Consider the following 10,495-nt stretch of genomic DNA (forward strand, 5'->3'; position numbering starts at 1 on the left):
AAGAGAAGAGTAACAGGTAAGGACAAAGTCCCAAATCAGTCTGGGGAACAGCAAATGAAGACTGGTGTTTGTGAAGCGATCAGACCAGAAACAGCTGAATACTGACGGTTTGCATAGGAAAACCTCAGGATTCCCTATTGCCTGCTTGATTCCCATTGTCTTCTAGACACTTGACTACTTGGCTACTTTGCTGGAGGAATTTCCACCCACGGGCACAGATCATGTGCAGAAAGTCTGTCTTCAAAACACACAGTCCTGGAGAACCCACATGAGCAAGCTTTTGAATTGTTAGAGATCTATGAATGAGCACAATCTTCCTTTATATGACTCTGGTTTGCTGAGAAAACTGTGTGACAGGAATAATTCCACACAACACAGAGGAGGCTGCTAATTATGTGATACAGACAGCAAATGAAAAGAGCAAACACCAGCCAGCTTTTACACCAGGAAGTGTACATACACCCTGTAAAGTAAAATGCATGTGCCAAACCTATTCTCTGACATCAAAGTTGTGATTAGCACCCACCAGAGCTAAAGGCTTTATGAAGAATTCAACCACATTTGGTACAAGATGTTGAGAGTTTTTGAAGGACAGAGGAGTTGTTTGTTTACCACATTGTTCTACTCCAAGGTTTATGTGGGGCTTGTGGTCAAAATACCTCACAAAAACTCTTAAGAAATTCTGCAAATTCAGGTTGTGCTTCTACAGATCTTTGGGCTGGGAGGTGCTTGAGGACATTCCCATCTCACCAGAAACATGGACAGAAAGGATCCAGCTTACACCAAACGTGTTTGTGGGATGCAGGCACATGGCCCAGGAGGGGCTGTGATACTGAGCACATCAGAGGAAAGCTGCAGGGACCATTTCAACAGAGCATTGTCTGAAAAATCTCCAGATGCTGAGTGAAAGTGAAAGCCTATAAGAATCAGCACCAGCTCCTAATGAGTCCCATCAGGAAAGAGCTGAGGAGAGCTAAAAAAGGTCATTTGTAGAGAACAAGAATAGAAAAGTGTAAGATTGATTCAGTGATAAAATCTGATTTAATACAAAAAGTTACCAATTTACTGTATAAGGAAGTAGGAACAGTGCACTGTACATGATACCATCTCCTCCACACTGTGAGCCAGGACCCTCACATCCCTTTCCCTTGCCCTGCACCAGCAGGGATTTTGCCATCTGCTTTCTCATCCACCTCACTGCCAGCTCCACCTGCTCCAGCCCTTCCTGTCCCATGGCTGCAGCTCATCCCCTGTGTCCATCTGTCCTGCCTTGCACTGAGCATCACTGCTGGCACATTTCACACAGGGTGCCTGGCACTGGCCAGGAAGGAGGTCCCAGAGGTTCCTGTGTCACTTTATCCCTTAGCAGGTGGCCCACAAAGCTGTGCCCATGTCTGTCACCTGGGACAGGCTGTGTCTGTTCCCAGCCCTGCTGCCTGGGCTCAAAAACACAATGCAGACCAAGCCTTTGCCACCAGACCTTCCCTTTTTCTCTGTGCTTCCCATTACTGCCTCTTCACTCACCACTGTGGCCCTTTGCTCATCTCCTGTGCCCAACTATTCCTGCCAGAGCCTGACATGCTGCCACTGCCCATGAAAACAGCACAAAGATGCTGTGCTGCATCTTTGAACACATTTCATGTCTGCTTTAGCCTGTTAGCTCCCTTGAGCAGCTCGTGATCTCCTTCCCAGTGCTGTGCCTACTGTGCAGCTCCCCATCCCCACTGTGATGATCCATCCTCTGCTGGCTGTAGGACTGCAGACCCACTCTGACACGAGCAGCATTAGCCCCCAAACTCTCTATTTAATTCATGACTAGCGTGGAACATTCAATAAGTGTTTACATTGCTGTTTTAAAATGTACGATTTTTTTAACTTCTTGAAGTTGCTGATACGATGCATCTTTCCAGTGGGAACAGCGGGTGATGACAGAACAATCCAGCAGACTGCATCTGCTTACAAAAATGAGACTTTGTTCAACCGAACACTAAATCTTTGATAAATTAGTCAGGGCTTTGGTGACGTACATGTTGAACCAATATGACAGTTTTATATGGATTATGATTATTAATGTTTTTCAAAAATAGAGAGCGTGAGCCAGACATCCAGTGTCGAAGCTGCAAGACCACCAGCCGAGGCAAAAGTCTTTCAGGAAGGCTTCTTGCAGGCTCTGTGTACAATCTCTTTTTATGCTCGGAGCATATGCAACGTTTTAAATTGCAGTGAGTGTGCCGGGGTCCTTGTGTCTGAGCCAGGAGGTCACACTGTGACCCCGCAGACACAGACTTCACAGCACACTCAAGCACCGCTGGCTCAATCGTGGTTTTTTTCTGAAGTGAAATTTGGCCTCAAAACATTCCACATTGTTCCCTCGTTTAGGCTGAACTGATTGTATTTACAAAGCTTAGACACACTTTTGAGCCTCAGAGCACATCTCCCATCATCCACTGCTGCCAACACATCAATCTGTGCACAGTACAGGTCATGTTCCATCTTTCCCTGTCTGTACATTTTAAATCCATCAAGTTGGACTAGCCTGGTACACCACGGTACTTCATTGCAAGACACTGGAAATCCTCTGGAGGAGATGCCTGGTTCTGAAGGAGAAGGCTCCTTGCTTTCTGCCCTGGAAGCAGTGCAGCATGGAGGAGCCTCAGACTCCTTCCCCCTAGTCATGCTTGCTCACCAAGGCCCAGGTTGGTTGATTCTACCAAACATGAAGTTTAACAAAGACAATGCCCAGTTGCACTGGAATGGGGCATCACTGGATGGATGGACAGATGAGAGGAGGAGAGGCTGGAGAGCAGCTGTGGAAAGGGACCTGTGGGTTGTCCATGGCCATTTGGATCTGAGACAGCAGGGCCCTGGCAGCCTGGAGGGTCTGTCCCTGTCCTGGGGGCATCAGGCTCAGCATCGCCTGCCAGGGGAGAGAGGGGATTGTCCTGCTCTGCTCTGGGCTGGAGCAGCCTCACCTCGAGTTCTGGGGCAGTTTTGGGTGCCACAATCCAAGAAGGATCTAAAGCTTTAAGAGAACATATGATGAGGGACACGAAGGTGGTGAAGGGTCTTGAGGGGTCACACAAGGAGTGCCTGAGGGCACTTGGCTTGTTCAGCTGGAGCACAGCAGACTGAGGTCAGAGCTCCCTGGGGGCTGCAGCTCCGCCTGAGGGGCAGCTCTGATCTCTGCTCCCTGTGACAGGGACATTCCCTTGAATGGCACCCTTGGATGCTGCCTATCTCCCACTCCTACCTCCTGAGGAGGTAATGGTGCTGCAAAGCCAGACAGGCTGCCCCTCAGCCCCCACCATGTCCCCCCATGTCCCCTTACCCCACTCCCCCATCCCCGAGGCAGCCAGTGAAGTGCCCACAGCCACCACAGACTGCTTGGAGTCTGTCCTGCTAGGGAAGATCATTGGATCATTCTAAAATATTTTTATTCTATGACATTTTTAACTTTTTCTTCGGAAAAATGAACTGAACCATTGAAATTAAAAATTATTTTTAGAAGAGGGAAAAACTTTATCTTCCTGAGAAACGATTTTGGCTTCAGCAGCTCATCTTCCAGAAAACTAATTGTTTTGCTGGAAAACTCCTAAACTGAAAAATTTATTGTCCAGGTCTCAGCAATCCTCTTCATACATCAGGTGTCAAGCAAGGTCCCAGATCAAGAATGTTTTTGTGTTTCCAGGAGTGAGCAGCCCAGCATGGGCCATGCATCTCACCTTCCCCTTCCACCTTCTCACCTTTCCCCTGTGCCCCTCCTGCATGCACTGAGGTGGGAATGAGCAGAGCTTACACTTCCTCAGATACTGAATCCACCAAATCCACCCCTGTTTGCTCCTTTGGAGGTTGAAGTGGAAAGAAATACATTTAGCACTAATGCATGTGCAGCGTCTCTTAAGCAATCATGACCCACCATAAAACTTTAAATACACAAAGAGAAAAACCAGGAGAGAGATGTTCAGAGATGCAGTTCAGCCTTATCAAATTCTTCACGTGTTTGTTGTGGTGTGTTTGTGTTCCTGGACTTCTGCTTGCAGGAATGTTGCTGATAAAACCATCTCACTAAACATGGACTTGGTGTGTTTTAGCTGGTGTTTACAGTGCTCAGGCAGTAAGAGTAGCTCTGGATTCCTGGGGGCAAATATCCCGTGAACATTTGCACTGGCTTGTTGCAAATGCTGATCAAGTCCTGCTGTGTAGGAGCTCTGCAGGAATCCTGCTTGCTCCTCTTTAGAGCCGTGTCAGGTTTGGCAAGGCAGAAGGCAACTCTGACCACTTGTCCCTAGACCCAGAACAAGAGGCCTTTTCTCCTCTGAGAGCTCCCCGAGCTGCCAGGGCATGCACCACTGCTATTATCTCATGGCTTGCCTTGCAGGCCATGTCCCTGTGGATGATTCCCCACACTGGACTCCCTCCTGCCTCCTCAGGGATGCAGAAAGCCCCATCCTGTGACGGTGCTGAGGGCAGTGGAGCCCGCAGGCCGTTTCCCACAGATTGAACATTCCTCCCATGCCCTGGAGAAGTGACCTGCTCACCACTTCAGCTCTATGAGAGGAGCTGCAGAGCAGGGGGAGGCCTGGATGGGGCTTTCCCAGTGCTCAGGAAACAAACCGAGGAAACCTGCCACATGCCTGGATCCCCCCTTCACCAACAATTTATTCCGTGTGGCTCCTTGAGCAACCCCTCGGTGGTGTCAGTGCCAAGAGCCAGTGAACAGAGCTGCGTGAACCATAAAATCTTCACTTGAGGCAAACCCACCCAGCATTTGGTCACAGTGTGATCCCCATGCTCAGTGAGGTTTGCCAGCTCTTTGCACCCCCAGGCGTTTTAGGATAGAATCTCCTTCCCAGCCTCCAAACTCTCAGCATTATCTGGTCCAAGCCGCCCTCAGGCCATATGGCCTGAGACAGCAGTGAAGAGCCCACTGCTGGGAAGGGGCAGCTGTCTTCATCCAGGACAGCTCCTGGCCTCCAGCCTGGATGGATGATGAGGGCTAGGGGCTGCTCTCAGGGGAGCAGCTCGGCTGTGGCCTCAGCCCCATCCCATCGAGCTGTTTTGAAAAGGAGTGATTCCTCCTTAATTTTTTCTCATAGAAAGGAGATTTAAGTGATGGAAAATAGTAGAGGAAATGGTGAGCAGGAATGGGGTTATTACCCCAGACCCTCCAAAGCCCACCACTCTGTCAGTACTCAAATAGGATGAAAATATCTGGGACAAAATCAGACTGACAAATTGTGAAATAACTGATTTTCAGGTTAACTCCTCAAGAACCAATTTCCTGCTTGTGCATCCATGTTCATGGTACATCTGCTGGCACCCAAAGGCCCTTCCAGCACAAGTACTCCCTCCTGCTGCACTGTGAGCATGGGCAGGCTGCTGTGAGCTCTGTAAGGTGATTTATTATATTCTGGTAGTGCCCAGAAGATAATGTGGAGAGTTCCTGCCACACTGCAGGTGTGGTGCATGTCATAGAGAGAGAAGGCAGACAGAGAAAATTCTTGAAGAAGAGAAGGCTCTGGGGACACCTTAGAGCCCCTTCCAGTGCCTAAAGGGGTTCCAGGAGAGCTGGAGAGGGACTGGGGACAAGGGATGAAGGGACAGGATGAGGGGGAATGGCTTTAATCTGAAGGAGAGTATATTTAGATTTGATGTAGGGACAAATATGTGAGGTGGTGTGAGGGTAGGCAGGCCCTGGCACAGGGTGCCCAGAGAAGCTGTGGCTGCCCCTGGATCCCTGGAAGGCCAGGTTGGATGGACCTTGGAGCAACCTGGGCTAATGGAAGGTATTCCTGCCATGGCAGGGGTGGCACTGGATGAGTTTTAAGGACCCTTCCAATCCAAATAGTCTGTGATTCCACGAAAATATCAGAATTGAGCAGAACTTTAGGAGCGAGTCTGAACTATGTTTTGTTATGATGGCACATGGTGACAGGAGCATGAAGCTGCAGGGCACAGTGATGTTGCTGGAGTCTAACCCTGTGGCAGGAGATGTTTCCTGGAGGGTGATCCAGCTGATGGGCTCTGACTACCACCAGGACATCCCAAGGAAGGATGACATCCCTCTTGATCCTCCTGCCTGAGGTGCTGCAGAATTAACACTACTGCTACCTCCTTCCTTGCTAGCAGATTCCTGTGATTATGGGATGTATGGACATGGCTGGCAGATCCAGCATGAGTTCTAAGATGAGCCCAGGGGGACATTTCTGAGTGATGAACTGTAGGAAAAAGGCAAAGCACTCCTCCTGCTCCGTGGTTCCTGCTGCTTCTGCAAGATCTCATGATTTTCAGCATTAACTTTCCCAAAGGTGACAGGTTGAAATCTTTACTAAACAATGAGCTTTCTCGGGCAACTGGGAGGGGACCTGTGCTATAGCAAATCCCTTTGCTGACATCTGTGCAAAATCCAGAGGTGTGCCCACTGCCTGCCCGATGGGACCCAGAGCACCAGCAGTCTCCAGTGAACATCCAGGGCCTCAGAACAGTGTGGCTTGGGTGGGCAGCCCAGGGCAGCTGTCAGAGCTCTCTCTGTGGTTGGCATACCACTGACCATGTTGAAGTACATGTACATGCACTAGAGCCTGGCACTCAGCTCCTTGTGCATTCACCAGGGTGGAACAGGAGATTCTAGAGCCTGTCTGTGAGCAGAGGAGCAGGTGAGATGATCTGCTTCCTAAAGCACACATTCCGTGCCTCTGACTCTAGAAAGTGATGGACTCACACTGAGAGTGTAGCTTTAGCTGAGACACTGTAGACTTCCAGGGATTATTCTAGGGTGTTCAACCTTGTTCAGCCCTGGCTTTGTTTGAACTCTCTTCATTCACAGAAACATGGGAAAAGATTACTTCTTTGCTCCAAATAGTATTTAACACAGGCCTGATCACCTTACAGCCAGCAAAGCCCTCCCCACATCTCACACTACAACAGAAGGGGCACACTATCATGACTGGCATGGCTGGGAGTATAAATCTGAGCTCTTGTATATCATGTTGTCCAAGAGAGCTGGGAATTTTGAAAAATATCTGCACAAATGACTGATCAGCACCATACTCAGAGAGCTCACCTAGCCAGCACTTGGTGTATTGGCAGGCAGAGGAGATGAGCTCTGTGGAGAGACAGAGTGGAGAGGGGACCCCCTTTTACACGCCTTGCCCTCAAGTGTTGGTGCCTTGTCTCATGGCACCACTGTCCTGTGCAAAGGCTCTGTGCTGGCACAGAGCAGCCCCAGCTGCTGGCACCATGCAGGGAGAGCAGAACCCATGCATGGTGTGAGTGATGGATGGTGGTGAAAGGGATGGATGGCCAAGATAACGCTGAGACACTGCTCCAGACACACAGCAAACACTCCAGAGAGAAAGGGGGAAAGCACAGCCATCCACAGAGGGTGAAAGTGGAAGCTTTGAGACAAGGAGCAGAGCCTGACTGGGCAGAGAGACTGCAGGAACTGTGGGAATAATGTTTCCCTTCTGGATGTCAAAGACAGAGGACAAGCCATCATGCTGACATGAGGCAGCCTGAGCACTCCAGCTGTCTCAGCTCCTGCTTTGTACAGCATTTATCCAGGGCTGGTCATGGCAACAACACTGAAAGCATGAATGGCAGGCCCAGGGCAGGGACTTCAGCCTTCCTACTGGCTTCATGTCACATAAAGCTCCATGACATGACCCTGTGAGGACTCCAGCACTATCCCCTATTACCCTGTGCTTCACCCTGACTCCTGTGCCAGTCCCTTGTCTCTACAGACAGCCTGCTCTCCCATTCACAACCTCTTTCCATGCTGAGACAGAGCTGGAACACGCAGAAGGCCAAAGGTACAACGTTACTCCCTACATTCGCAGGATTGCAATACAATGGATGGAGAAGGTGGATTGGGAGCTGAGCCATGGCACAAACCTCCACAGTCACCCACAGCCCATGGGCCACCCCTGGGCTACCAGCAAGCTGAGATTTGTCAGCTGTGGCTGCATTTGGCTCAAGATTAAGGCAGCCTGCAAGAAAGATGGAGGAACACTGCTTACAAAAGCCTGGAGTGACAGGACAAGGGAGAATGGCTTCAAACCTGGCACAGATTATCCAGGCTTCCCCATCCCTGGAAGTGCCCAAGGCCAGCTTGGACTGGGCTTGGAGCAATCTGGGATAGCAGAAGGGGTCCCTGCCCATGGCAGGGGGTGGAACTGGATGGGCTTTAAGGTCCCTTCCAACACAAACCATTCTGTGATTACATTATTTGATGATTAGAAGCATTTAAGGATTGCAGTTCATGGGCTACCTAGCATTTGCCACCAGTACTTAGCCCTGCTCTTGTGCCCAGGGTTATTTCCATGGTGAAACAGTCTGCTAAAAATACTGCTAGAACTTTACTGGGCAACATATTCAGATAGTTCTGAGTTAGATAAAACACCTCATACTTGCAGCCATACTTGTAGTTTTTAAAGTAATCTTAAAATAAACTTAAAAATCTTAAAATAAGCAGTAATGTTCTAAATATGCTGAAAAGGCTCAAAAAGCAGTTATCAGCCTCAGATTTGTTCTTGCTGCTTGTTCTGTTTGCAAAACCACTTTCAGGCTAATCTTGTGAATTTTCCAGGTCTGACTAATGTATGCTGCATGCTGGGCCTTGTGGGGCTTGGATCACACCAGGGCCCTGCACACCTGGGAACAGCCCTGCTCCAGCAGCCTTGAGGCTTCTAAGAAAAATAGCACTTTTTTCTCAACTATTATTTGATTTTTTAAAAATTTATAAATGCTTAACATTTATAAATGAGCTGTTTCTGCTGGTGGCAGTGCAACCTGGGCTGGTTACACAGGACAAACCATGCTCCTTATTCAAATGAACTGCATTGTTTTCAATGGATTAAATCCAGCCCCAGCCAAAAACTTATGGTTTCTAACTTTTCCAGTGGGATGGGAATCCCTGGTCTCTGGAAGTGACCCTGGTATTTAACCCTGCCAGCATCACAGTTGTCATTGACACTGACACTGCTTTTACCACCAAGTCGTGGTTCTGACAGCTACATAAGGAGCAGGTTTCTCATCCCAATGAAGTGTGGAGGACTCTTGAGGCCAGGCCCTACCACAGGCTTCCCCATCCTCCTCTGAGATACCTGAGCTCATGGGCACAAACATCTAAAAAAGTCCAGGCTGAATTTTCTCACAGCATTGCCTTGGATTCAGAAAAAAATTACTAACATGGAGAGCTTTTCTGGACTCATCAACCTGGTCCTCCACCAGGAAGGTGGTCATGTGCAAGGCTGTTTTGCCTATGGGGGCCCTGTAGCCCTGAAAGGAGACACGAGCTGAGGTCCCTCAGCCCAAGCAGTTCCACAGCTTGGTGTTGAGCAGGGCAGCTTGTGTCCCGTCCCAGGGTCTGCTTGCCCTGCTCACATGGCAGTACACAGCTCTGTCTGTGCATCCCAGGGGAATCTACAAAGTCCTATGGAGCCCAGCTCTGAGTTCAGGTCCTTCCTGCATGTGGGTTGTGGCTCTGCTGCCACCAGGCAGGTTGAGCTGTGGCTGATCACCCCCAAACGCTCCCCTGGTGACTCTTGCACCCCTGCCAGCAGCTGCCTCCCCACATTTCTGCAGGAAAACATTGGCTTCTCTTGTAGGTCCTGTTGATGTCCTCGGTTATGGCTGAGGCATTAAACTGTGTCCAAATTTTGCAGCATTTGTGGTTATGTCTGATCTTTGTCTCCCCTAGTTTGTTACATTTTAAAAATGAAATAAACAAAATCTTTGTAAAAGAAAGAAAACATGGCAGAGATTTGAGACGGAAAATGAATGCAAACTGGACCCATGCCTCTTCATTAGATGCCAGAGGAGGGGAAGGAACAAACTGCACAGTGACAAACACTATTAATAAAGTGGTTAGGGCGGGTTTTAAATGGGAGAGGAGCTCTCCAGCCTCGGACAGTCCCACTGCCCAGCACAGGGGCCTTGCCAGCCTGAGTTGGCAGAGGGAGCATTCAGTGGGTGGGAAAGGCCACAGACTGACCCAGTAGGGCTTTGGGAAAGGTCCCAGACTGCTGGCAGAGGACTTGTGCCCACAGGGTGTGTTCCTGCTGCAGCAGGGACTAACCTGAGCCAGACTATGGAGCAGTCCTGGGTGTGTGTGCAATGTCACCTCTCCAGCCCAGGGGCTGTGGGTCTGAACCCCGAATAAAAACATTTCTGGTGACAGGGATCATGTCCAGCTCTGCATCTCAGTCTGGTGACTTAGAACCTCCCTTCCTTTGGCTACTCCAGAAAGCAAGTGGCCAGGAAAGTAAGAGCAGCTGCTGATCTCTGTAGAGCCTGTCACCACCTTGCTCAGAGTCCAGTGAAACTGTTCTTAGCCAGACCTCTGTCTCTTGCCCTCAGCTGTTGCCACAGGCAGCAGATGGACAGGGCAGAAAAGCCCAGGTGAGAAGTGAGGGAGGTTAAGGTATGGCTTTGGTGCGCATCCTGTGCCACCCACTGCCACAGCACACACTGACAGAGCTGCCAGGTAAGGACT

At 49.5% G+C, this 10,495-nt stretch overlaps 1 protein-coding gene across 4 annotated transcripts in view; it reads right to left on the bottom strand.

The window, feature by feature from the left end:
• The window catches only part of MYOCD (myocardin), a 238,252-nt gene that overhangs the window by 105,929 nt on the left and 121,828 nt on the right, over nt 1-10,495 (bottom strand). The gene's annotated exons all lie outside the window — the stretch shown is intronic.

The sequence above is a fragment of the Lichenostomus cassidix genome, chromosome 18 (assembly GCF_008360975.1).
Source record: "Lichenostomus cassidix isolate B80296 chromosome 18, HeHo_3.0, whole genome shotgun sequence".
NCBI lineage: Eukaryota > Metazoa > Chordata > Aves > Passeriformes > Meliphagidae > Lichenostomus > Lichenostomus cassidix.